The 22,574-nt window shown below is 37.4% G+C and overlaps 1 protein-coding gene across 3 annotated transcripts in view; it reads right to left on the bottom strand.

Annotated features, from left to right (window-relative positions):
• Positions 1–10,658, bottom strand: part of LOC128238610 (transmembrane protein 198-like) — a 40,171-nt gene extending 29,513 nt beyond the window's left edge. The window contains exons 1-2 of one of the 3 annotated variants that reach the window (XM_052954733.1): positions 10,629–10,658; positions 9,548–9,620 (exon numbers count right to left, since the gene is read on the bottom strand). The gene's annotated coding sequence lies outside the window, so the exon portion shown is untranslated. Of the gene's footprint in view, positions 1–3,146; positions 3,286–9,547; positions 9,858–10,628 lie in introns of those variants that run through there. The other 2 variants (XM_052954714.1, XM_052954740.1) reach the window with 2 other exon arrangements.
• Between the last annotated feature and the right edge of the window lie 11,916 nt (positions 10,659–22,574).

Genomic DNA, 22,574 nt, shown 5'->3' with positions numbered 1-22,574 from the left:
ATTTAACCAAAAGGTAACATATTTATTTTGCGCAATATTGCAGATGTAGACATACCCTTGTGCACTAGGCTATTGACTGTAATACAGTATCAGAAAACACTGTGTGTAAAGCACCAGTCAAATGTAACCATGCCCCCCCCCCCCCCCCCCGGTTCAGGGAATAGCGGGGACTTTGACTTTCCATCCAGCCAATCCCGGGTGAAATCCCCGTCCTATGGGGACAAACCGCAGGTAATTAAAATCCCTGCCAAATGCCCCCACATCCCGCGGGGACATTCTAGGTAAGGCCCATTCACCGCTAGTTTCTGCGTGAGAACAAAAACACCGCATTCACCCTTCTCTGCCATGCCACCTGGAAGGTAAAAACACGGCCCATTTCCCCCGCTATCCCCAGTATACCCTCGGATATGGAGGAAGGGGGGTGGGGGGCGTGGCTACAATTGACTGGTACATAATATGGAAATTCTGTCCAGATTTCCCTATTTTATGCTTAAATCATGCAACATCTTAGACTGTGAGTATGAAACAAAAGCAAGTGTCACTTGAGTGCCCTAATCATTGTAACCTCACATTGTAATTCATTAAACAATCATAATCATTGTCTTGCAAATTGACATTACATAATAAAGCAATAACCAGTAATTATCTTAAGGAGAAGCTCTATAATTTAATCATTACCTATATTGTTCATGCATTTACTTCATTTCACAGGAGTTTCCCAAGTTGGCATCCATAACCACCACATGCACTACATCAGCCTTAGAACAGAGGTATTTACATGTGCAGGAGGCCAATTAAGATGGATTGTTTATTATATCCTGTGCCAGGGTCATGCAGACTTAACATATCTTTAAGCTTGGCTTATCAGATATGAGCTGCACTGACATCAAACAAATGTTCAAGCATTGTTTACACATTCAGTTTCAAGGTAATACAATCTTGCCCCTGTAACCAGTTGTGACCTTCAAAGATTTTAAGGTCAATCACCATTGGACATGCTCTTGATCTGTAGGTGATTGTGACCTTCAAAGATTTAAAGGTTTTTCATCGCCATTGAACATGCTCTTGATCTGTAGCAGGTTGTGACCTTCAAAGATTTCAAGGGCGATCACCATTGGAGATGCTCTTGATCGTAGCCGATTATGACCTTCAAAGATTTCAAGGTCAATCATCATTGGACATGCTCTTGATCTGTATCTGATTGTGACCTTCAAAGATTTCAAGGTTGAATGACATTGGACATGCTTTCAATTTGTAGCTGATCATTCATCAGGAGCTACTTCTGATCTGTAAATGATTGTGACTATGAATGATTTCAAGGTTGATCATTTGACATGCTTTTGATCTGAAACCATGAGTGTGAAATGAAAAAGGAAGATCACTGGACATGCTCCATTCAGTGGAAACTGAATGTGACCTTCAAAGCATCCAAGGTCATTGTTAGATTACAAGTTCAGCTCCAGTTTATCACTTCAGGTTCTCAGCATTGACTTGATGTAGGCATTGTTCAATGTTGAAGAAACGCCCCAATCTCGACCCCGAGCATATAATATTCCACCAAGATTATGCTGCAGGACACAGGGCTAACACAATTAACCCTCCTTGAAGTCGCAATTTGCTTGGTGTTGAAATTCTTCATCAATCCGTCCTACCATCCATATCTTGCCCCAATGGATTTGAGAGTATTTCTGGAGATCAAGGCAACGCTTATAATATGTGGCTTGCCTTTTGAGGATGCCAGTTAGCTTCAGATGTATATGCTAAATTTGTTTGGTCAAACAACAGTGACTGGTTGAGCGATACCTATGCTAAATGGTTATAGATCTCAGACTTAGAAGATGCATTCAAATCCAGGCTGATTACATTGAAATAGTATGACTGAATCTCATAATATTACTTGTACCCTACTGTGCTCTGAGTATGTCTTACTGTGTTGTTAATATTTTGCTGTTACTTTTTTATTGTTGAATGTATTAACCTTATATTTACACATCATGGGCAAAATATATAAACCTTCAAAAATAGATATATCCTTTTCACGTATAGAGTTTCATTTGTATTTTTCTAGCAGCAGTCTACAAATTCCCCAATCGCCCCTGGTAGTATCATGCAAGTCGAGCATAATGTACATATATTGAAGAACTTTAGCTGAAGACTGGTATTTGCAAATTCTGCCAGAATTCTTTTCTGTAAGTACTGTGTGGCCCAGTATTTCAAACATTTAGGCGAGACTGTCTAGAACTGCAAACTTGTTTTATGGTGTCTGCACATTCCAAACCCACTTAACTGTGGTACTTGGTGTATTCACCATAGCTTGCAGTATTAGTAAGAGATGTTAAAATAATATGTATGGATATAATATTTATTATTATTTATATAATTACGTATACAAAAAAAACAACATTTTCTCTCCAATATCTTTCTGAAATCCAGGTATTTACAGTTTGTATGCACAAAATTATTACAATTTTAAAGGCAACGAAGTTTCACTAGACAATTTAAGCAATGCTCAGGGCTCCAGGCCCTTTGAATGACTATTGTACTGTTTTCACAATCAGTTAGGCTATTTGGATTTACTTTAGGTCTGTTGGTGGTGTTTGTATCTGTGTATATGGTGTTTGTACGCTTGTGTATCTTAAGTTCAGTGTCGTTTGGGCCTTTGCCTATTAATGTGCCCATAAACAGGGTTTATTTTCGAGTTTCTAACTACACAGGGCTAATATATTCCCTTTAGTTTTTGTGGTGTTGTAAATATAATATTTTAGTCGCATACTTGTAAGACTGTATCTTATATATAATGCTAATATGATGTATCGTATTTGTTCACAGTAATTGTAATGACACCTCAATTTCTTGTCAAGTGGAAGTACATATCAGCTGAAGTTCTTCAGGGACATAAATATACAATAAAAACAAGTTACTATATTGGAAAATAAATCTCAATCATTTCTGGAAACAAAAGGAAATATAAAACACTGTATCATTATAGTGCCTTTCTTGAACTAAAAGCATGATATATCTTACAATGTCTCTACCTAAATATAAATGAAAATGTTTCAATTTTATATTGTGATCATTCATTCGTTAAAACTAATGATACCTTTCAATGGACTACACTTCAATGAATAACATTACCAAAAACTTACCCACTTTTTTTGAATCTCGTTCAGCACTTCTCAATCAGAATTTTGCATATTAAAGTAACATTAATCCATTAAAACAGTTACTGTTTGCCTTCCTACACAAACACAAGGTCATAGCACCAGTCTTCCCGAGGATCAATTTTCAATTTCTACTGCGCAATAGGTTCTCTCCTGAACACCATAAAGGCCATCTCTCTCACAATCACATAATCACAGTAAAAACCGCAAAATGACATTTAAAGACATCTAAAATATCATTAAACTGGTAAAAATTTCCCATTTGCTGCAATAATAACAGATTGGTGATATGCACTTTATTGTGTACAATTACAGAGTAGGAAAACTGCATACTGTGCGGGCATTTAAATGTTGTGAATGTCACATTCAGTCAGACATGGTAATGAGAACCATTGGGATATAGCGGTTTTATGAGACTTTCAGTGCATGGAAAATTTTAATGGAATTTGAACTCGGTAATGATTGTGGTCAACTTTTATAGGATATTTTTCAGTCTGAGTTTAAGGGCGTAACCCCCATCTCCACCACCCAGGGTATGGAAGAGTTTCTGATGACCTTTTGACATACTGAATTTAGTTTGTTATGATGTTGATGAGTGTGTATTCTCACCCCCTCCCCCTCCCTCACCCCTGTGTACATATTAAATGCTCCCAATCATGCATTACAATTATCTCAAAATTTCTACTTTGAAAGTATGCCAAGGGTAGCATTTATTGCAAAAAAAAAATGAATTTCTGAGTACCATGTACAATCATCTAACAAAACCCCTGATCGGGTTCTGCGTAACAAAGTGTGGGGGTGGGGGCAGTTTTGTTAATATTGATAATTCTGCTCTTACCTGATTGAACAATCGCAATAAAATGTTGCGGGTAAGCTGTTTTCAAAATGAAGGATTAATTATGTGCGGGTTCAAAAGATAATCTTTTCCTGAATGCACATTGCTCAGCTAATATTAAATGCAAAATGTGATCAACCACTGCTTTAAGAGAAGCAGTTTTGATTACAACACCAATAACTCACAGTGATGAAAACTCCACTTAAAGCATCTTATGTTTTTTTGTAATTTCTTATGTTTTCTTGTAATTAACACCACCTCAACATTAGTGCTCATGGATTATTTTTGGTGTATGTGTAGACTGATTATAGTTTATGTTGGAACTCATTTAATTAAGTAGATCATAAAGACTGAGGTCACAGAGAAAAAAAATCAATTCAGCCACAAATCCTAATTAAAGAAATACAGTGCACCAAATGCTTGGATGTGATTGGCTTGTTTGAAGTCCTGAATTAAGATTTTCAATTGATCCTGACAGACCAGAAAGCACCCCCCCCCCCCCAGCCCCCCATCATGATCCTCTCCCCTCTCCTCTCTCTCTCTATCTAATAACATGTGAATGATCTAAAAAAGGCTTAATAGATACTTAAGCTATGACAGGAAATTGCAAAGAATTGGCAAGCAATTTCTTCTGAACATCATATTAAAACAATAATAACAGCAATTTGGCCGGAAACATGCATATTTTAAGAAAACTTCCGTTGAACAAAATCATTACTTTTTTGACAATTAAGAGCTTTAAGTAAAAGAACATCCAGAAAATGGACTCAAAAGCATTTATTATCCTTAAACAATAGAGCTACCGAAAATGCATTCTCGATTAAAAATTAATTGCATATCATTTATTTTAGTTTTGAAAATCCATCAAATATTTGAAGTAAAAACCAAAAGCCCACAAAACCAATGCAACTCATCAATCAAACTGGAGATGTTTGATTAAAACAAACCTTGCTAGTTAAGTTATTGTTGCCCTAGGCACATGACTCTTCCACTCTGAATTATTCAAGGGCTTGTCAATTGTACTTTAAAATTAAGACGTATATAAAAACACTGAGAAATTGCAAGAAGACTCCATTTTATACTTTTAATATTTGGGGCATTTTTACCACAGGGCATAAATGTAAAATAAATGTTTAAGCCAGTAAAGCTACATAATGGAACTAATACTACCAGTCAATAATTTGTGCTGACCACATGCACCCCTCCGGTTTTGTATATGGCATTCACAGGCTTTTTGATGAGTACTAGGGAGTCAAGGGGGTGGAACACGGTACATAAAAAAAGGCATTATTCAGAAACAGAGTTTCTAAAAATAGTTTAATATTTTTTGACATGCAGGATTTAAGATTATGATAATGAAATAGCATTCGGTACACAAGGGACAGGAAGCTGGCTATATTCACACTAACTTGTGCATAGTGCATTTTGTCAGTATAATTTTTAACATGATGTGCAAAAATTGGTTAACATAGTATTTCCTCAAAACAAGCCTAGAATTGTCAAAAGCTAGTTACATGATGAGGCTGATAATACATAATTTCACATGATTAAAAGAATAAATGCAACAATCATGGAACTAATACTACCAGTCAATAATTTGTGCTGACCACATGCACCCCTCCGGTTTTGTATATGGCATTCACAGGCTTTTTGATGAGTACTAGGGAGTCAAGGGGGTGGTACACGGTACATAAAAAAAGGCATTATTCAGAAACAGAGTTTCTAAAAATAGTTTAATATTTTTTGACATGCAGGATTTAAGATTATGATAATGAAATAGCATTCGGTACACAAGGGACAGGAAGCTGGCTATATTCACACTAACTTGTGCATAGTGCATTTTGTCAGTATAATTTTTAACATGATGTGCAAAAATTGGTTAACATAGTATTTCCTCAAAACAAGCCTAGAATTGTCAAAAGCTAGTTACATGATGAGGCTGATAATACATAATTTCACATGATTAAAAGAATAAATGCAACAATCATGTCACCGTCTCAGCTGTGTTCCCCCAGTAAAAAATAGCGCATAATGGTTTTCCAGTTTAAAAAATTGCCATAAGTGTTCTTCCGGGAAGTCTTTCAGTGTGTATATTTAGCATGTGAAAATCATATGGTGGTCACAGATAAATTTATCATCGCTATTTTTAAACTTACTGGAATTTACGTGGAAGACAACCCCCCAAAAAAATCAAATTGGAAAAATTGGAAGATGCATGGGTCGAAAGCATTGTGATAGTCATCAGCAAGTAAGATTTAATGCGTACATACACAATGATATCAATTTTATGTAAGTTTTCTTTTTTTCTTGCAAATATATCATCTGGTGTCTAGTCCCTTTAAGACGAACAAGCATAAAATCTTACTTAGAAATTGATAGTCCTGCTCATAATGCAAAGTTGAGATTTTGAGCAAGCCTGACAAACATTTTTCCATTGCGGGGCTTGCGTGGGCTTTTGCTTATTTCAAACACATGTAGCTCCAATATTGTTTGCACTTGCAAAGCTTCGGACAACAAACGTTATCACAATTGTTCTATTCAGATAAAAAACTTCCAATACTAACACAGACAATGCAAAAGATTAATGGTTTCGATAAGAAGTTTATTGAGTGGATTTTTAACCGCAGAAGAGGAAGCTTAAACGAAACATACGAAAGTACGTAATAAAAACATTCAAACACTTCAAACTGAATTTCTTTTATGACAATAATTACCCATAATCCTAATTTTAACATTAAAGTAATTTAGTCCTGTTATCATTTCAATTTAACACTGTGATTATTTTGTCAAAACTGACAAGGCTGCATATTAAAGGCTTCAAAAGCTAATTTCATAAGCAAAATAAATCGTAAGAATATGTGAGCGAAACAAATATTTTGATTCTCATCCAAGTGCAGTCCATGTCCAAGACACTCCGCGTCAGCATTTTATATTTCACAAATATTCAGCCTTATGCAATAAAATGGTACAAAATCTGTAAAAATGTACCTGAATTTAAACATTATTCCATTAAAAAAATCCACCCACTTACTATAACTGTAACAATTGACTGGCCATGGTGCATAATATAACTGGGAAAAAATCTGTAGGACAAATCTGGCTTTGATACCTGCAACAATCTTTTCCTCAATTTTTGGCAGCAATAAATAAAATTAACTTCTGAAAAGCTTATGTAAAGTCTTAATTGTCCCAGCATGTTTTTATTTTTCAAATTTAAGCAATCACAAATTTGATATATTAATTAAACAGATGAAAGTACAATTTTAAAATCGTGGTTGTTTAATTAATTGTAAAATACACTGAAAAACAACATCACACCATTAATAATTCATATACCACACCTGCACACACATGAAATAGAACATATTCATTTTATTTGTTACCGTGATAAAGGGAAACTGTGATTTATATTTGCGGCCTAAATTAATTTGTTTTGTTGAGATTTCTTGAATTTGAAAGTCAATGGACAAAAATAACCATTAGTTTGATTTTAATATAAATTTATCAGCTAATAAATTTCATGGGGGACATATTTAGTATGCCTCAATTATAAACATGGTTTTTGTGCATCGAACAGTGAAAACTATATTGAACAAATTGTTTTTCATAAGGTATTGAAAAAAAAAAGATCTCTGGGAGATATATCCGCACGCAAATATAAAATACTAAACTGGCTCATAGATGATGTCATAGAAGTACATAAAAACAACAACAGGAAATTAGCTGGAATGTCTATCAAAGGAGTGAATAATTTGTCAAGAGTGCATCATATTTATAATCACACTCTATCATATAGAAAAGTACTTAATTGACAACCATCCTTTTTTCAGGGCTAATAAATTGGACTTCAGAATAGATATGCAGGTTTGTCTATTGGTAGGTGTGTGTGTGGGGGGGGGAATGGGGGGGGGGGGGTAATTGTTGTTTTGTTGAAAGCTTACTTACAATGATAACGGGCCTCTATGAAGTGTGGGGACTTTGGTACGAGTTCTATCAAATTGAAGTACCAGTACCCCCCCCCCCCCCCTCCCCCGCCACCCTAATCGCCTCACCTATTGTTCAGTTCATCTAATGCAATACTTTAGATCTTTAAATTAGTTACTTTTATGAAACAAACACATAACAGCAGCTGATAGGTACTCAATTAAGAAGAATTTTGTATAAATTTCTCAGCTTAACGTCATTCAAATTTCAAAATTTTTACTAAATCTAACGTGTTCAAGAAGATTAGAAAATACTGGTTTTGTAATGTATTACTATTATATAGCAGATAATTTATAGAATAAAATGCCAGTGATCTAAAATGATATCAAATGTGAATTTCAGCCATATCATTTTGAATTCTAACCATGAATGAAAAAGATGTGGACCAGTCACAAACAATCATCAGTATGGCTTATACGCAGCAAAACTGACTTAGTTCAGGTGGTTGTTGTGACCTTGACCTTTAAGGTAGCGACAAAGGTACTGTGCGCGACCCATCCTGATCCTATGGTTATAACTTCTGGCAATTTATTTTAAAATTAAACTGTGTATAAGTTAAGAGGGTTTCTGTGACCTTGACCTTGAAGGTCGAGACACAGGTTTTGTGTTTGTCACATACTCATACTATGCTTGTCACTTCAGCCAAATAATTTTAAAATCCAATCTTCCATGACAAACATAAGGCTTATTTTTAAAAACATACTTTAAGTTCAGAAGGTCGTTGTAACCTTGACTTTAATAAAAGGGACATGGGTCTTGTGTGTGACACATCCTCATGCTGTGGTGGTCACATGTGCTAAATAATTTTACAATCCTACCTTAAATGAGAAAGACATGGTCCGGACACAAACTATTATAAGTATATAAGGCTTATTTTGCAAAACATTAAAACGATCAAAAGGTTGCTGTGACCTTGACCTTGAATGTAGGGGTGTGGGTCGTGTGCGTGACACATGCTCATGCTATGGTGTTCACTTCTGCCAATTAATTTAAAAATCCAACCATGAATGAGAAAGATATGGACTGGAAAAAAATGAGATGGATGGATGTGAAGTTGCGCTTGATTCCTCTATAGCCCCCACTTCTGTTTGTAAAGCAGTGGTATAAAAATTACCTGTGTTTAAGGGCAAATTGGCAAAGCCCTTCTGCCCTAGAGGTCTTTTTTAACCCTTGATAAAAAAATCTAAATTTTATTTTCCAATTTTAATTTGTTATTGAACTTGAAATCCATTATAATTAATTATCATTTGAGACCCAATATACCGGTACTGAAATGTCATGGTTAGCATTCATGTCTAGCTTTGCAGTTTTGGCTAGATTTTTTTTTAAATTGTCGCTACCCTATCTAGCATTTGTGAGACCATTGCCTTAAACTCAGATATATTTTTAGGTCTAATTGTTATTAACACAGCTCTTATTTAAACTTTCATGCTTTTTTTATTCTTGTAACAAGCAATTTGTAAACATAAATTTCATACAAAAATAATCTGATCCTATAAAACAATGAAAAAGTTAGTGTCTTTGAGAAATAAGCAAATAATGACATCACAGTACAATTTGTACTTACATGTACTTCAATAGCAATTTGATGTGCCAGTTCTGGACTCGTGATTTCTAAACCAGAATCGTTGTTATCCGAACTGTAAGGTAAATGACACTACTCAAAATCATCCCAAAAATACAACGTATTTTTCAATCAACCCACATCTTACTGACTAATAAAACGTTGTACAGTTACAAATATTTGAATCAAAACATTCGTACAACAACAATCGAAACACCACTAATAATGTGACGCAATTTAACAGTACAAACTGAATGCTTGCAGGGCAAACTTGTTGAAAGTGTATTGAGTTCAATTAATCACTTAAAGTTATCACGTTGTCAGCACCAATGAAGCGAAAATGATCGACATAATAACTTGAAGGCACTTTTATTCTGTCTCTGTGTCAACAGATGTATTTTTAACTTCCATAATTGTTGGTTTGAAATGAAAATCAAAATCACCTGGATGTAATTATCCATGTAAAATTATGCTCAAGGCTTTTATATGTTGATTAGAATATAATTTAAACACTCATATCAAAAGAGAGTAATTTAAAAATAATTGTATTTTTTCAAGCAAAAATGGTTTGAATATAATCAATCTTATCATTTAAGTGATCACAAAATTAGGCTCTAAATGTTTAAAACATAATTATCAGTAAATGTAATTTATTTAGTTTCCCAACAAATTGCTAAACCTGTCAATCTTTCATTGAAACCCAAAAGGATATCTTAAAATGTTTTCATATAATAATTCTCTTTCAAGTTAAAATCAACAATATTTTGAACAATCTTTCAAAAAAATCTCATACAATTATTGTATAATAACAATAAGAAATATATTCAAATTGTTCGCATAATCCATGCCGAGATTAAAGAATTATAACACAAATTTCAGGAATTCTTTTATGCAACATAGCATAAACATTATTTCTGCATGACTATATATCAGGGGCCTTACCGATTTTAATTATTCCTGCTCCTTAAAAAGTTATTTTCCCCACATTTTGATTTTAGTTTCCACTTTAAGTTTTACTCCCCTGGTAAGATTCGAAATGAATTTTCTTCAAAAAAAAGTAGAAAGCTATGCCCTCTTCCCCTACCTCTGGAAACTCTGCGACTGTGGTCTTTGTGACGAAAATATGGAACGGAATAACCAAGTAGTCAGCCGGTACATGCACAGGTAGTCAACAGGTACATGCCCAGGTAGTCAACAGGTACATGCCCAGGTAGTCAACAGGTACATGCCCAGGTAGTCAGCAGTAACATGCCCAGGAAGTCAGCAGGTACATGCCCAGGTAGTCAACAGGTACATGCCCAGGTAGTCAGCAGTCACATTCCCAGGTAGTCAGCAGGTACATGCCCAGGTAGTCAGCAGGTACATGCCCAGGTAGTCAGCAGTCACATGCCCAGGTAGTCAGCAGTCACATGCCCAGGTAGTCAGCAGGTACATGCCCAGTTAGTCAGCAGGTACATGCCCAGGTAGTCAGCAGTCACATGGCCAGGTAGTCAGCAGGTACATGCCCAGGTAGTCAGCAGTCACATGCCCAGGTAGTCAGCAGGTACATGCCCAGGTAGTCAGCAGTCACATTCCCAGGTAGTCAGCAGGTACATGCCCAGTTAGTCAGCAGGTACATGCCCAGGTAGTCAGCAGTCACATGCCCAGGTAGTCAGCAGGTACATGCCCAGGTAGTCAGCAGTCACATTCCCAGGTAGTCAACAGGTACATGCCCAGGTAGTCAGCAGGTACATGCCCAGGTAGTCAACAGGTACATGCCCAGGTAGTCAGCAGTCACATGCCCAGGTAGTCAGCAGGTACATGCCCAGGTAGTCAGCAGGTACATGCCCAGGTAGTCAGCAGTCACATGCCCAGGTAGTCAGCAGGTACATGCCCAGGTAGTCAACAGGTACATGCCCAGGTAGTCAGCAGTTACATGCCCAGGTAGTCAGCAGTAACATGCCCAGGTAGTCAACAGGTACATGCCCAGGTAGTCAGCAGTCACATGCCCAGGTAGTCAGCAGGTACATGCCCAGGTAGTCAGCAGGTACATGCCCAGGTAGTCAGCAGGTACATGCCCAGGTAGTCAGCAGTCACATGCCCAGGTAGTCAGCAGTCACATGCCCAGGTAGTCAGCAGTCACATGCCCAGGTAGTCAGCAGTCACATTCCCAGGTAGTCAACAGGTACATGCCCAGGTAGTCAGCAGTCACATGCCCAGGTAGACTGCAGTCACATGCCCAGGTAGTCAGCAGGTACATGCCCAGGTAGTCAACAGGTACATGCCCAGGTAGTCAGCAGTCACATGCCCAGGTAGTCAGCAGGTACATGCCCAGGTAGTCAACAGGTACATGCCCAGGTAGTCAGCAGTCACATTCCCAGGTAGTCAGCAGGTACATGCCAAGGTAGTCAGCAGGTACATGCCCAGGTAGTCAGCAGTCACATGCCCAGGTAGTCAGCAGGTACATGCCCAGGTAGTCAACAGGTACATGCCCAGGTAGTCAGCAGTCACATGCCCAGGTAGTCAGCAGTAACATGCCCAGGTAGTCAACAGGTACATGCCCAGGTAGTCAGCAGTCACATTCCCAGGTAGTCAGTAGGTACATGCCCAGGTAGTCAGCAGGTACATTCCCAGGTAGTCAGCAGGTACATGCCCAGGTAGTCAGCAGGTACATGCCCAGGTAGTCAGCAGGTACATGCCCAGGTAGTCAGCAGGTACATGCCCAGGTAGTCAGCAGGTACATGCCCAGGTAGTCAGCAGTCACATGCCCAGGTAGTCAGCAGTCACATGCCCAGGTAGTCAGCAGTCACATGCCCAGGTAGTCAGCAGTCACATTCCCAGGTAGTCAGCAGGTACATGCCCAGGTAGTCAGCAGTCACATGCCCAGGTAGTCAGCAGGTACATGCCCAGGTAGTCAGCAGGTACATGCCCAGGTAGTCAGCAGTCACATGCCCAGGTAGTCAGCAGGTACATGCCCAGGTAGTCAGCAGTCACATGCCCAGGTAGTCAGCAGGTACATGCCCAGGTAGTCAGCAGGTACATGCCCAGGTAGTCAGCAGGTACATGCCCAGGTAGTCAGCAGGTACATGCCCAGGTAGTCAGCAGTCACATGCCCAGGTAGTCAGCAGTCACATGCCCAGGTAGTCAGCAGGTACATGCCCAGGTAGTCAGCAGGTACATGCCCAGGTAGTCAGCAGTCACATGCCCAGGTAGTCAGCAGTCACATTCCCCGGTAGTCAGCAGGTACATGCCCAGGTAGTCAGCAGGTACATGCCCAGGTAGTCAGCAGTCACATGCCCAGGTAGTCAGCAGTCACATTCCCAGGTAGTCAGCAGGTACATGCCCAGGTAGTCAGCAGGTACATGCCCAGGTAGTCAGCAGGTACATGCCCAGGTAGTCAGCAGGTACATGCCCAGGTAGTCAGCAGGTACATGCCCAGGTAGTCAGCAGTCACATGCCCAGGTAGTCAGCAGTCACATGCCCAGGTAGTCAGCAGTCACATTCCCAGGTAGTCAGCAGGTACATGCCCAGGTAGTCAGCAGGTACATGCCCAGGTAGTCAGCAGGTACATGCCCAGGTAGTCAGCAGGTACATGCCCAGGTAGTCAGCAGGTACATGCCCAGGTAGTCAGCAGTCACATGCCCAGGTAGTCAGCAGTCACATGCCCAGGTAGTCAGCAGTCACATTCCCAGGTAGTCAGCAGGTACATGCCCAGGTAGTCAGCAGGTACATGCCCAGGTAGTCAGCAGGTACATGCCCAGGTAGTCAGCAGGTACATGCCCAGGTAGTCAGCAGGTACATGCCCAGGTAGTCAGCAGTCACATGCCCAGGTAGTCAGCAGGTACATGCCCAGGTAGTCAGCAGGTACATGCCCAGGTAGTCAGCAGTCACATGCCCAGGTAGTCAGCAGGTACATGCCCAGGTAGTCAGCAGGTACACACCCTTGTTTTCTCTATCATTGCTGAAATACAGGAAAATGCATTTAAGCTTATGATTACTTCAGAAAGAAACCATATAGCTTTCACAAATAAAACATTAGTTGATTGTGTATGTACTTTAGAAATTGTAATATTTGCTGTTTTCAATAAACTATAGAAATGCAAAAGGGAAAAAGTAATCTAAATGTAATCCAAATATTTTAGCAGAAATGGGCTTGCTGGCTTTGTGTGCCTCAATTTCTACCACCTCACAACACAAAATTGTGGAAGTTATTTTACCAGAACCAAACTTGCAGACATGACCTTTAATTTCTACCACCCCACAATGCAAAAGTGAGGAAGCCATTTTACCAGAACCAAACTTGCAGACATGAGGTTTAATTTCTACCACGTCACAATTCAAAGGTGAGGAAGCCATTTTACCAGAACCAAACTTGCAGACATGAGGTTTAATTTCTACCACGTCACAATTCAAAGGTGAGGAAGCCATTTTACCAGAACCAAACTTGCAGACATGAGGTTTAATTTCTACCACGTCACAATTCAAAGGTGAGGAAGCCATTTTACCAGAACCAAGATTGCGGACATGAGCCTTAATTTCTACCACGTCACAATTCAAAGGTGAGGAAGCCATTTTACCAGAACCAAACTTGCAGACATGAGCCTTAATTTCTACCACGTCACAATTCAAAGGTGAGGAAGCCATTTTACCAGAACCAAACTTGCAGACATGAGCCTTAATTTCTACCACGTCACAATTCAAAGGTGAGGAAGCCATTTTACCAGAACCAAACTTGCAGACATGAGCCTTAATTTCTACCACCTCGCAAAAGTGAAGTTTCAGCCTGTTTTCTTCACAACCTTGCATATATAAATAACTCAACAAAAATAAATATGCTAACATGGCTCCAATCATTACAATTGAATTCATCACTTTAAACAGTACTCAAGTTTCCTAGTAAAATGATTCCAAAAATATAAAAAAGTCTTTGAAAATTTTATGATTGGAAATATTCACAAAAAAGGAGGTGATCGTGAGGAATGTCTTTGTAATCTTCACTATGGGAAACATATTTTTTTATATTTGTATTAAGGAAAAAACTGGTATCCGATATTGAAAACCTCAAACCCACTTTACCTATATCATAAGATGGCAATAATGATCCTATCATATCTATGAACTTAATCCAAATGGGAACCTGATGAGTTTAAATACTCTGCCAGGAATATCTTATCTAAAAGAAACGATATCAGGAAAGCATTAATATGTTCAAGATTTCAGCTATGAAAGGGATCGAGAGCATCGTAAATGACTCATCATGGTGTAAAATATGGAAAATAAACTTACATTGAAAAATTGGATTGTAGAATGCTATGATTTCAATAAGGGCATATTTCTAGTTGTTGTTGTCGACCAAAAATGGGGCCAAAATTCAGCCTCATTCACAGTCCATATAATTTTACCCATATCACAAATATTGGACTCAATTCACAATTCAAAAAAAAAATACATGTTAAACTAAAACTGTTTTGGTTAAATAAAAATTTCTTTTTTAATAATTCAAATTTTTTATTCTTTAGGGGGCTTTGCTTTGTTCCATTTTTTGAGATATACTATATAGTATATATTTGAGTCTTATTAGGCATTTTGTCTCTATTTCCCCACTTCTGTTGGCCTATGTCCCATTCACAAAAACATGTGGAAAAAGGAAAAATTGGTTGTTTTCACCATTTTCCCTTTAGAAAAGGGAAATATAGAACACAAATGTACATACCATCCATAAGGTACATGTATAATAATTTAGCTTTGTGTAGAAACACAGTGATTATTTTTGGTTATTTAAAATATTTTTTTTCTTCCAGATTTCCCCCGCCAAAAAACAAAATGTAACATTAACACCCCCCCCCCAAAAAAAAAATTTCCTTTTTGCCAAAATCCTGAAAGGTGCAGGTTGTTAAGAAAAAGCCATTGTAAATCCATCAAAAGAAGTTAAATAAAATAATTTGCACATAAAAAAAACAATGCACTTATTTTCCCAACTTATCAAGTTTATTTTCTGAATAAAAATGACATGTGTCGTAGAATTGAAAAAGAAAAAGATGGTAGTAATGTATGTTAAGAACACAATTAAATTTTATCTGATGTGTTTGTTTGGGTAACTCTGTTAAAGGCTTTTCATGTTGACTTTACCTAGTCATGGGTTACTTCCCTTTGAAAAGCTATGGTGTCGCTTTGAACGGAATTATCTTCTGTGTTATATGTCAAAACACTCCTGTTATCCACTTTATTATGAATTTGAAGAAATGATTTCAGCTTTTACACTATTTTCCCACAGACTATGAATACTTTGTCTATTGATTTAACACCAGAAAACCATATCAACACAGTTTTAGTATGTTTTTTTGCTTTTGTTTTAAAGAACTACACGAAGGAATGAAACGGACTGGAAGCATTTCTTTCTGTGCTGACAGCTTTATGCAAACCTTAACATTTTTCTTAGATTAAAAACTATAACTTTTCCTAACTCTCAAAGTGTGTATCTATTATAAAGAAACAAATACACATTTTTCCCTTTTGCTATAAAAACTTGTACCGCAACAGCAATTTAAAGACTGAATAGGCCCTCAGACAGGGACATTATCTGTGAAATGGAGATCAAACTAAATTTGATGTTTCTCAAGATATATTTAATAGATTTATATAAAATGAAAAACATGATACAGTTAATGTGTTATTCTTGTTTCTTAGCCTTGAGTTCATACCTTTACACAACGTAAATAAAAAATCATGCATTTCCATATTTGAATTATTATCATTGAATTCCATTATTTGAATAGTAAACAAATAGCTTCAAAATGGTGATAAAAGAATATCAAATAATCCTTATAAAACAGTGTTTACTTTCTTATCTGTATCCCCTGTTTTTACACATTTAATATGCCCTTTCCCCAGCAAAGAATGAAAGGTCCACAAGGCCTCTTCAAACCAATGAGAAACCTCTTTATTTACAAATGTATCTGATTTTAAAGCATCAAAAAGGCTTTCTTAACAATATGAAACTACGATTAGTATCTAATCTCGAAATGCTGTCACAGTAGAGATTTTCAATGAAAAATTCTGGGTACTTTTTGTAAAAATGAAGAAAGCAAAGCTTGATTGTGACGAAAACAGGTAGCTTATAGAATCACGCTCGAGTCTATCTCCTGGGTAGAAACCAGTACTCAGGTGTCCAATTTGAGAGGCAGTGAGAAAGTACGCCTGATGGGGATCTTTGAATTAGATGCAACACATATATTCTGTGACAAATTCATGGTAACTAACTTCAAAGTGAGTGAATTTTCTTAGAAGAAAAGCGACATACCTTTTTTACTGTTTAAATCAATGTGTTTTGATCTGAATTTTAAAGAAATGAATGGTTGTCATGTGTGAAACTCTGTACAGTACAGTAATATTATTGACATTTTCTCTAGAAATATTTCCCTCACAGATGTCCCTCACCTAGCTTGGATATTAAAATATTCATGGCGTTTAATGACTATGGTATTGTTTAGAAATTAATACTAAAGAAATTCAATAAATAAACACGAGTTTTATTTAAGAAATACCTCTGTTTATCTGTTTATACATATAATAGACTATTGTATAATGCACCAGTCAATTGTATCCACGGTCCCCAGGTCCAGGGGATAGCCGAGGAAATGGGCCGTGTTTTTACCTTACAGGTGGCCCCGCAGTGCCGGGTGAATGGGGTGGTTTTGTCTTCATGCCAAATAAATATATCATGATGTCATCGAAATCAGGCTTCTGGTCCGTGGATAATCAACCCGAATCCTTGCCATAAATAGAAATCATAAAGCCCTGCTATATCAGGGTTCGAATTTAACTTTGAAGAGCACTCGCAAAATTTTGCGAGTGCATTTTGAGGCAACTCGCAAAATGAAAAATCAACTTGCAATTTTATTATTTGCTTTATTCCCTTATAATATTGTCTAATTAAAGTAGAAATTTACACCTAAGACATATTATGAATATTAAAAAGTATCAATCTTGAGTGACTCGACTACTAGAACTTGTTGATGGCTTATTCTATTTGGGGGGTAGGGAAAGACTCATCTGATGCTGGCAGCTTTTTGATAACAAAGCTGTCCAATAATTTGACATTGTTCACTTTGTATATTTACCCTCGCCATCAGGTAATTTTAAATACCCATTCGACAAGCACACTACAGATTCCATTAAGTCTGTAAGTATTAAAATCAATAACATTATAAATTTGAAATAAAAAAAGCAACAGTAAATGTAGCGTGGATACTTTGGACCATGAAATATATCGATCAACGAAGTCTATTCATTTTGACAGCTGGGGGGAAAATATATTCAAAGGATGATGGGGTTTACATATATAGTGCGCGAGAGCGCTAAATTTAGCCAATGATTGAGCTAGGTGATTACGTCATTCACTTTGTATCATGCACGCCTCGGAGCATCCCGGAAAGATTCGAGATAAAACTAGGCCTTTTCCGTATTTGTTCTATTTTTGAAAACTTACTAGAGCGTGACTCCGTACTGTCTTCTTTATACTGGTAGTGTAAACATGCCACTTATAGGCTGTTTACACTCGACTACGTAGCGGAGTTAAGTTCATGTTTATTCTACTTTCCTTTTAACATTTTGTGGTCTAGAAAAAGCCACTCGCAGAATTTTGCGAGCTTGAATATAAGTCACTCGCAATTTGTAAATGTCGCTCGCATATTGCGAGTATGCGAGTCTAAATTCGAACCCTGCTATATATAAATGACATAATTTGAGCAAGCCCGGAAATAATTTACCAGTGCAGGGCTTGCGGGCTTGTGCCGATTTTGACCACAAATTAATAATGATAACTTTATTTCATATTACTTTTTTTAAACAATTTCAGGACAGAAGATTGAGAAGAGCAATCATTATATTTTAGATGGCCAAGCTGGACACCTTTCAGTTTGTATAGAACAGTGCTTTCGAAACAAGCGGTTCTGAAATTTATAAAAGCTTCGGGTTTTTTATTGATTTGTTATGTACTCACTGGGAGCATTCTACGCATAGTTAAAGAAGCTTGGACTATCTCTGTGACGTAGCAGTAATCACATGTTGAACATGTAAATCAGAGATAGTTTTTTAAAGAAGGGAGGTAACTGCATCATAATCGGGATAAAGTATACTATATAATATTTAATGTTTAATTTGCAGCACAACTCCAGCGCAGTGACCTCCCCTGTCACTAAGCTTGACCCCTTCGCGCATTCGGAGCTCCTCGGCCATTTTATCGAAAACATTTTGAAAAAATGGCCGAGGAGTTCCGAATGCCCTTCGCGAAGATAGGCAAATGTCTCGGCAAATTTTTTACTGTTGCTATTTATGAAAGTTTCAGTCCGATATTAAAGTAGTACTAGTAATTCTTACTTTTAATAAAAATAAAGCAGTCGCACGTGTGGACTCGTATACATCTATATATGCATGGTTTACATGTTCGTATGAATATCAATCTGTTTTGGGCAAACGTTGTTTTAGTTCTGCCTGTACTATTTTGCATGCACTCTTTACTGACTTGCTGCACTAAAAATTTATTTAAATCCATTCACTTTCATAAATGCCAGCAGAAATTGCTATCTCTTTGCGGACAGCACCAGCGATTTGCCCCCGGGATTGCTTTCTTTTCTGAAAAAAAACGATAAATTTTAAACGCTGCACTGAAGACAGATACACCGATAACATACAGCTACGTGCACGTATTATTTATAAACGTACAAATTTACACCTCAACTTCCATTCCTTAAATGAACTGCCTTTCGGCAATTGCGTTCATCAATCGATGAACGCAACATCTTCGGATATGTTCGGATCGCAATTCATCGCATAACAATATACATGAAAACTATTGATCTTGTTATTGTTTGTATTGTGTCAGCAGGTCCCGTAAAATATAAATCAACATTTTAGAAAGTGTTAAGTTATTATATTTTAAACGTTTTGTTGCCAAAAGCGTTTCAAAATTACGTTTAAAAGTGATTTCAAGTGGTTGATCTTTTCCCGCGTTATTGTGACGTCATTTGAAAAAAATGTTTCCGGTAACAGTCGGGTCGTCCTATTTACAGAATGGGTAAGAAAGGATTACTGATAGGTAATCCGAAATGAAATGAAGTATTTTTTTAACGTTTCTTAAATAAAATAATGTACTATTGGTGTAAATATAAGGAATGAATTGCGGGGTTGATGTCATTATCGGGGATATGAACGCAATTGGGCTGGTCAAAGTACGCGTGGAGTCCTTCGGACTCCACACACTTAGACCAGCCCACCCCGCAATTCATTCCTTAAGACAACGGCTCGCACGGCCGCAACGTCGAATAGAATAGCAGCACGATGAAATGGCACGCCATTTAGCCTCATTCTATAATGCACACCATGTTCTATTTATTCTCTTGTTGCACTGTTTTCGTGTAGCTTCGAAAATCTCAGAAGAAAGTGGTATCTCTATACCATTCTCATTCATTAGGGGTTTGATAATGAAAAAATCTGTGGTACGCATAGCATCATCACTCTGGTGTATGAGAATGATAAGATCTGTCATGTGTTCCCGTTCCAGATAGAAAAATCCGACCCGAGGGCACGCTGCGTTGCCAGGTAACGAGGCTTGCCGAGGATTTTTCTATCCGGAACGGACACACATGATAGATATTTTTTTAGCACAAATTAAATTACATTTTTTGTGAAGAAAATATATAAAAAAGCGCATTTTTGTACATATCACCAAAAAGCGCGTGCGATGATGTTTACTGACGTCATGACGCGCAGTAATTTGTATTCACTGCATACGTCAATAAGTTCCTTTAATATCACGTCTTTTAAGGGTTATTTTGTTTCGTTTTTGAAAGTACATTTTTGTAACGTTAATGTTAATGGAATCATCTATTTAAATCTCATAAATATGATTACATAAAGTGTATTATAAAAGGAATTGAAAATATTACGTCACAGCGCGTGGGGGGATGCCAGATGAAGTTTTCCAGCACGGCTGAATTCAACGGAAATGCCTATCCGGTGTGCTAGAATGCTCTATACCAACATCATCAGCGTCTTGGCCTTTGGTGAAGGCCCGGTCATGCTTGTCTGAAATAAAGATAACGCTGAAAGCATCCATTTGGAAGGCAAAGCGACATGCATACGCCGATTTCTACCAAAACGACGTAAAACTATAACATAGTACTAGAGCAATGTCGTTTAAATACCAGTTGAAACGCAAATTATCGCAACTATAAAAGAAAATGAAGACACGCGGACGGCCATGGCGGAAGCAACCGCAAAAAGCAATAGCGCGGGCGGTACACAAAAATGGATTTCTAAAGTTGTGTCTGGCATGTTTTTTTTATAGTCTTCTTACTTGTTGCAGTATGTTTTCGTCTAGCAACGTCAATACCAGCAACATTTGGTAAGTCCAAGCACCAGCGTCTTGGCCTCAGCCTGAGCTCTGGGTTTGCGTTAAAACAATTATAATATACTGAAGCCATGCATTTTATATGGCAAGGCGCAATGCAGAAGTCCATTTTTTAACACAATGTAAAACTAAAATATATACATAGTATACATGCCAGTTTCAATGCGAATTTTACATGTACTATTTACTCACATATTTCATTTTGATTTCCTCTAGCTTCGATAATGCCAGCATAATTGTGCATCTCTATGCCGACAACCCGGCTTGACCTCAGCCGGAACCCCGGACCTGCTTATAAACAAGAACACTGAAATAATGCATTTTAAACGGCATAGCGGAAAACAGGTGCCTATTTCTTAGACCAAATGCAATTTTAAAATAAAGTTAGTTAACATTCAAGTTCAATTGAATACAAATATTCTAGTATTTTTTTTAGATAAAGGACAGCCCGTCTATGGCAATTATTGAAATCCATGCAAGGACTAATATCAGCATCCCGAAACGGTAATATACAACGTTTCTGGCGCACTGTTTAGTCTCCTAATATTATTGACATCATTTCCATTTACCATTTACTCACCTTACTCAACGTGCTGCAGTTCGTCTTAGCAAGGGCTTCAACTATTGACGTATACGGGCTATCCTTTCTCTTGCACAATTGCTAGTATGAGTATTGTAACTTGAAAGCAAATTAGTTATATGGCGTGAAACCACAGTTAGTTTTACTATATGTTTCATTTAGACACTATCCTGGCTTTTCACTTTAAATCAGTCCCAATTGAAAAACAAGTAACTGGCTGCTGTAGAAAAATTCAAGACACAAAATTGAATCACAAGAAAACATAAGGTTGGCCAATGCGTTTTCTCACAAATTTGAGTAGTAATACAAGACCCTGAGGTCAAGACGGAATAAGGCTACAAAACAACCAATTTACATAGTTTCACAGGCAATGATTTTCCATATTTTACACTGAAAACTGTCAGTTTTTGCAATACAGTGTCCAATTATGTTAAGCTCTATGCAAAAGGGCCACCTGTTTCTTCTCTTTCATTCAACTTTAATAACATATTGATGCTTGAACACAAGCACTATTTTTTCTGTATTCGCATCCGGATCTTTGGTCAACGGGGGGCAGATAACTGTGGGCTTGAGCCATATGTAAACGCAATACGTGTTCTTAATAGAAATAAACGTCTATTCCACTTTGTCGTTTAAAAGAATGGACTCATTGATATTGTGCGCAAAATCACCTTCAAATTAATTTGATTTAAACTTATTTATATTATAACGATTATCCATGTGAACTTTTCATTCATGTCAACATGGTAGAAGAAATAGGTATTAATTGCAGCATATATCAACATTTTAGATAAACATTGCATAGAATTCTAGGGAGAGGAAATATTTTGTTAGCACCCTCTAACGTGAAACCCCAAATCTACCCCTTGACTGGAAGCAATCTTTGAATATTCCAGGCTAGTTAAAGATCATAATAACAGCAGTTACTAAGACTGTATAAGGTATGATATATATAATATAATATATATATAATAATTTCATTTCAAAATTAACGAATTGTCGTCTTCTTGAGTGGTGAGTCGTTTGGCGAAATGATATTGGCGGGAATGCATGAGGTGTTC

The sequence above is a fragment of the Mya arenaria genome, chromosome 1 (genome assembly GCF_026914265.1).
Source record: "Mya arenaria isolate MELC-2E11 chromosome 1, ASM2691426v1".
NCBI classification, from domain to species: Eukaryota; Metazoa; Mollusca; class Bivalvia; order Myida; family Myidae; genus Mya; species Mya arenaria.
Note: the sequence above shows the minus strand (reverse complement) of the source record. Positions and strands in the feature narration are given on the sequence as shown.